Source organism: Austrofundulus limnaeus, unplaced genomic scaffold (assembly GCF_001266775.1).
Source record: "Austrofundulus limnaeus strain Quisiro unplaced genomic scaffold, Austrofundulus_limnaeus-1.0 Scaffold3, whole genome shotgun sequence".
Lineage (NCBI taxonomy): Eukaryota > Metazoa > Chordata > Actinopteri > Cyprinodontiformes > Rivulidae > Austrofundulus > Austrofundulus limnaeus.
This window is the reverse complement of record NW_013952405.1, coordinates 344,503-351,717: the sequence shown is the minus strand read 5'-3', so window position 1 is coordinate 351,717 and position 7,215 is coordinate 344,503.

The following is a 7,215-nucleotide window of genomic DNA, read 5'->3' as shown; positions in this document are numbered from 1 at the left end:
TATATATATATATATATACATACATTTTATTACTCCAAAGTAAGACTGTTCAAAGAGCTGTCAACACTAAATGAACTGTTCATAACTTTTCCACAAACCCAATTTCAAAGAACATGATCTGGGGTCTTAAAGGGACATTTCACACAAGTAGAACAACCTGACTGAAACACTGCTTTCATTAAAAACATTTTTAGTTATTTTTAGCAGTTTTAAAACAGATAATTTATTGTGTATTCTCTGTAATACATCTATACAGAAAGCAGTATGCAATTATCCGTTTGAGGTGACGTGGATGTAAACACAGTCCTTACAGGGGGGCCGGAGGCTCAAAGAGCCAAATGATAAACAGCAGAGCAGCTGGAAGCTGCAGCAGTTGGGTCTGTGGGTGGTTCTAAGTGAGCTGGTCTTAGTTACTTTCAGTTTTCCTCGTAGACACTAAGGTGCTTTTATTTGCTTGCAGCTATAGATTTTTGTGTATAATTGGACTTCTCACAAGAGAGGGTTTATTTTGTCATTAGAATCGACTTAAAAAACCCTCACATGGTTGAACATGTGACTTCTGGAGCCGAACTCATTTCCTCCTGAAAAAAAAAGCTTGCATAAAACTGTTCCCATCCATCGTTTGAACAAACCCCTGCATAGTCACACCCAGTCAGTGCTGAAAATGAGTGTGAATTGAAATGACTGTGTAATTCTATAATTACCTGTCATCAGAGGGCTGTCATGTCCAATATTTCAAGGAGGTCCATGCTGACTTGATTAATAACATCAAAAGCGGGTCTTAAATCGTTCAAGATGAAAAGGATTTTTTTAAAAATAAAAACCTACATCAATCTATCACCGTGAGGAAAGTAAAGTTTTATATTTTTGTTATGTTGAGTATAGATTCAAAAATGAAGAAGTGGGTCCATCAGGTGGATCTCAGAGTGGAAACGGTTCTTTCTGGTAGTGAGTTGTTTTTGTAAAGTGACGGAGGGGCAAATAAAACATCTTCATCTTTACACATGCCGCAGGTCACCTCCCTGCGATTAGACAGAGACATGCTCGAAGAAACCAATTAATCACTCGACAGACTGCATGTGGAGTTTTCAAAGAAAGGCCAGCATGTGTTTCAGTGGAGGCTGCTGCTTCTGTAGGATCTGTTTGGTCAACGTGACGCAGAACATTCAAAGCAGCTTCAGTGAATGCAGCAGGTGTGGCAGCAATTAGACTTCTTTTTTCTTTTCGTCACCATAAGGCGGTGATTAAAACAACAGCCTCTTTCCTCTTTATCAACTCTTACTTATCATCCACGAGAAAAGCTCACAATCAGATTCTTTCAGGGCTTTGGAAATCTCAACAATTGGGATTTCGGTCAGCGGTACAGTGAGGAGGAGGAGAGGTTAAGTGTACACGCTGTGCCGTGGGAGGAAACGATAAGAATCATTAGCCTCTGGTCTCTGTTTATTCCTGCCAGTGTAGAAATATATTCATGAGAAACTTCTTTTCATGTATGAGGGAAGTTTGTGCGAAGCGGGGCACGCCGCGCTGTTTGGGTTTAACTTTGACTGATCAAAAGCGTTCACCAACAAGCAACATTAGAGGCCTATAGTAGCTGTTTGTGGCTTTAAGGCAGGCTTTCTGGGATCAGAATAGTGGTCAGCATATGTATTATTTCACCATTATGTGACTGAAAACTTCAGATTGAGCATCTGTTGTTTGTTATGTCTTAGAGAAAATTTATTATATACCATAAAATCTAATCAGCTGTAATACAGTTTGGTTATGTTGGGAGGAGATAAACTAAAAAAGATTAATTTAATCTTTGAAAAATATTTAAAGCTGGTTCAGCTCTTATTTTAGTGATTTTATTAATGACTTAGCATCACAGATTAGTAGGTACCAAAACAGTTGCATGGAAACAATGGTTAGTTGTTTTTGTGTCTTAGGAAGCAGAACAAACCAAAGTGTTTTTGGTTTGTTTATTTCCTGTGTCTTGCCTCACAACATGAAAGGTTGTGAGATCGAATCCCAGCAGGGGACCTTTCTGGGAGTTTGCATGATCTCTCCATGCATTTTTTTTCCAGATACTCCAGTTTTCTCTGACAGACCAAAATTATGGATGGACGGACGGACGGACGAACGGACGGATGGACGGATGGACAGATGGACATCTTTTTAGGTTTTAGTTGTGTTCCTCTGTTACCCTGTGTCACCTGTGTATTTTCCCTATATAAATTTCTGTGGAGGTTTTTGTGCCGTTCTGCTCTTAGTTGTTTGCCGTTCATTTAGAGTGCTGTGGGCGGAGACTGGGATGGACTCACTTGTGCACAGTCTACACTAATGAGAACTGGTAAGCCATCTTCTGAGATCCATCCAACTCTGGATTATTCAGTCACCCTTACTGCTTAAGACAGCTCCAGTCATTTTCTCTAAAAGACTAAAGTTGGTCAAGTTTTATTTTGCATACTTACCTGTGTTCAGGCTGGAGTTCCTGATCCTCCTTGTTGCCTCTGAGAACCATCCTCGTTGGAGCCGTTTGTTCATTTGTTTTGGAACTGAAGTGGCTCTCCTTGTTGTCCTCCACCCTGCCTCTCATTCCAAGTTCAAGGAAACTGCAAACAAATGTAAGAAAATTCGTATTCAATAAACTGAAGTCGATATTAAAAACACCATTGTTAAATAAAATGATTTATAGAAGGAATCAAACCATACAACACCAGAATTCTGGATCAAGTGAGGTTTATTGTCACTCAAGCTGACAGGAAACCAACCTTGGCGAAAAACCAGGAAGTTCATTTATTTATACACCTAAGAATATAGTGTTGTGCTTTTAACATCAGTACTAACCCCTAATAACTTTAAATTTCTTCACAAACATTCTAGGAATTACCTGTAAAAGGACTCCGCAGACCCCCTCGTCTGTGCCAGCCTCCTTGCGTAGACCAAAACAAACATTTTCTAACTACAAGATCCACCTGAAGGAACAATTCTCTAAACAGTCTGTTTTTCCTTTTCAGCAAAATCCGGAACCAGTCACTGTAAATAAACTCACTTTATCTCCATCAGTTTCCTGTTTCTTCATCAGTCTAAGCTCTAATTTTTAGTCCTCTTTAAGACAGAGGTGCCCAAAGTGGAGCCCGCGGGCCAAAATTGGCCCACCAAGCCATTTGATTTGGCCCACCAGCAGTTGTCCTGGTCACTAGATTGTAATTATGTTAAGATTAAATATAAAATACAAGTAACTACAAGAGACATTTAGATTAGATTTAAGTCCATATCTAGATAAGAGCCTATACTCAAATTTTAATTTATGAAAAGTCCCATGAGCCTTTGCTGCCTGAGCATAAGTTGAATTTTCTCCATGTCCATAGGCTGAAAGAAAAAAAATGTGGGCAACCACTAGTTTTATCATAAAAATAAAACAACTTTACAAAGAAGAGTTTGCATTTCTTACATTCTTGCATTTGGCCCACGGCCCTCAGATTGATTTTAATTTTGACCCTCTCAGGGAATTGTTTTTTTTTTTTAATTTTGGCCCTTTCAGGGAAAATGTTTTTTTTTTTAAATTTTGGCCCTTTCAGGGAAAATGTTTGGGCAGCCCTGCTTTAAGACAAAACCTAACACTTCCACAGCTGCAGCAGCTCTTCTCATCAGCCCCAGTCCATATAATCCTTCTGTTCCACTTTACTTACCATGTTCTCATGCCACATCCAGTTCTCCTTGTGCCTCTTTGAGTCACCTTGGGCTTCCCTATGACTTTTTCTTTCTCTTTTTCTTTTTTTTCTTTTTCTTTTTTGTTGTTTCATTAGCCTTTTATTTTATTTTTATTTTTTCAAGTTTCGGCAGTTTTGTTAAGCGTCTTGGCCCAGTCCACATTTTGGGGTCCAACCTCTTGCTAAAACCTGGTCAAAATGGCAGCATAAATACAAATCTAGAACAATCGTATACAAGCTTTAATACAAGCGAAAAAGATGTCAGTACAAAACAAATTAACATACAAAAATGTATATTAAACAAACCAAGCATGGGTTAAAAACAAACAATTATAGACTAAAACTTTGCAAATGGCCCCTTTCACCTCAGCTCGAGTGACTGAACCAAATAAAGAATCCGACCTCTGCCTCTAAAATGTCATAGTAAAACAATAAAGGAGACATGAAGACCCAGCTTCTTGATTCTGCCATTTTATTACACAGAAATGTCAAGCAGTAAATCCCAAGGATGAGACTGTTTCAAGGAACGTAATCTATAATCTCAGATTGTTTGAGTCAGACAGAGATAAGGCCACCAGGTTAATCATGAAGGCAGCAGCATGACCTAACATCAACAGATATGAACTATGAGGACGTCTCAGAGGACCTATGAGCTATAAGCAATTCTTACTTTTCTACAACAGAAAAAAGGGTGAAATTTGTACAAAATGCTTAGAAGATTCGAGAATTATTAAATCTTAAAATTAAAAACATTAATGACTTTTTCATTTTGACTTTATTAAAAGCAACATATTTCATAAATGTCTGACTCCATGTTTTGAATGGTCATGTTTCGTCCTGAGTCAGGATCCGCAAAAATCAAATGTAGATTTTAAAGTTGAATGTTCCTATATTTAGCTGCTCAACAGTTTATCAAAAGGTTTCCTTTTTTAGATTTTTGTCTTGCTTAGACAAAAGGAGTCCTCTCTGAACATGTTATCATCTGGTTGGTGAAATAGCTGACTCCAAATCCTGTCAGCGATTCTCTGCACCTATTATTAATAATTGATTAAAAGTGTTTGCTGTTTTTAGCCAGGAGGGTGCAGTGTTTACAATTTACAAAAAGATTCTGACTACTAAAGAGCTTTCACTTTACCATCTGTCTGCAATTAGCTCAGACACAGAAAAGGTCAGAAAATAATATTTTTGTGCGTGTTTGTATTAAATTTCTTCTTCTTTTTTATGTATATATTTTTGTTTTTGCACAGCAGAAATGTCACCTGCTAACGAAGCATCAAGCTAAGTTCACACATGAGGAGTTATTTATTTGCTTGTGAACACGGTATTTTTTATTATTTTTTTAATCTCAGGAACATGTTTTGTTGAAGCCTAAAACTACTAATTTAATTATCAAAAATTAGTCAAAGTTACGTATATTTCTACAACAGCACATCTAAATCTGTAAATTCTCAGTGTTGAGCTGCACTTTACGTAATACGTTGCTATGGTTCTCTCTATTAGTATTAATGCTAACATTTCTTTTTCTGAAGCATTCTGTTTGATTTTTTTTCTTTTTAGTGAGTCTGACATAAAAAGTCAAAGTATAAGTCCCTTTCAAAAAAGGCAGACTGTATTTTCGATCACATTGGGGTTTCTTGTGTGAAGCTGCTGTGTGATAAAGACTCAGCAAAACAACTTTTTTACCTCATGAACACAAGCGTTTGGTCCTAATGCTGCTGCTTTAATCAAATTCCTATTTTAAATTAACTGAAATTAGTCAACTTCAGTTTTTATGAGATTGAAAAAACTTTGATTCTCAACATCAGACTTAACAATAGAATGCAGTATGTTTTCAGTTGACAGAAATTTTATTCAGCTGTGTGTTTTTGTTAAGTGTCAGGTTGACCAAGATGTGTTCCAGCAGGAGGAGGTCTGGATGTGTGCGTTTTTATGCCTGAATGAAAAATATCAGAAATCTGCCACAAATTAGATGAAACACATAAAGAATTACATCTGTTGATGAGAAATGCTCAGAAAATGGGACTTTTTTAAATAAGAAATGATAGTTGAAGTCCTATTTTTGGGTCTACAAATCTCAGCCCAAAGCTGCACAGCGAATATATTATTTGTCTTTATAAACTGTCAACATGAAGAAAACATACGCCAAAGCCACATGTGAGACAGGAGCTTTTTGTGGTGCATATTTGATAAATATGAAAGACTATCTGCACACAAGCGCAGATCAGCTCAGAAAAAAGAAAGCAGTCTTCCGGTAAGTTCTGCGAAGCTAAAAGTTAGGAATGGACGCGAGGACAGGTGAAGTCCAACACCTCCCTGTTCGTGGAAACACAGGCAGAGAGTTTGAGTGTGTGACAGCAGAACTCCAAGTGAAGGACAGACAGGTTGATGGCACAGCAAAGCAGCACAAACAAATAAATAAACAAATGGAATGGCAGGTCTCTGTGTGGCTGATGTGCAAACCCTGTCCCCTGGAAGTGACACCAGGCCTGACAGGGGTCACTGCAGCGGGGAGTGAGTGACAGCTTACCAGGGTGTGCTGCTGGAAGTGTCTGGCTGGAAGTGAGTGTGTGCAAGAGGAGGGTGTCACAAGTCAGCAAGACACATTCAGCTCGAGCACCCATCGGCTTGTTGTGCTCGAGTTGCATGTAAATGTGACGCTGGAAGCCAAAGAAAGGCTTCTGAATGGTGACGTTTGTAGGTGGAGTGTTGGCTTCATTCAAGGCAGCCAGTTTATGATAATGAATGATGGGTTTATGCTGAATGATAATAATGTTTCGCCTAGATCTCCATCTGTGTGTGTGCTCTTTTAGCTGCCCTGTTAGCAGAATATCTTATGAACTAGTGGACAGATTTTAACAACTCTCAGAATCTAACCACTGGATGAACATCTACAAACGATTGCTAATGAAGTCAGCCCAATTCAAGATGGCCGCCACATGGTGACCTTATAAAACACAGTTACAGATTCATTTGAGACAAGGGTCTGCAACCTGCAGTTCCGGGGCCACATCTTTGGCCCCTCTCCAGCATTTCTTTGAAGCTTAAACCAAAACTAACATGAGATTGAAATTTTTTTTGTCTTTTACACCCAGAAACAGCAGGCTTTAGCAGTTTTCCTATCAATTTGTTTACAGATATGTGATCGATACTAATACAAGAAGTGAAACATGTTCATTAGATCATGCTGGGGTTTTGATGACCACTTCAACAATCCAGTTTCCAGATTTCTTTCTCTCTTTCAAATCCATCAGGATTTTTATTTTTATGTCTTTAAAGCAAGTTCTAAGAAAAAAAATTGCAGTGGATTGATTAGATAACAATAGAAATTAGAAGAAAAACATATGCCTTAGCTTAGATCACTGTTTTAGTTTTTATTATGGTAAATTTGGTAAAAGACCAAAAACAAACGTGTTAAGTTGCTTTCTGGGCCTCTCTTGCAAAAGAGACCTGTTATCTCAATGGAATTTGCCTGATTAAATATAAATACATAAAATATAATTTGGCACAAACTATATATATA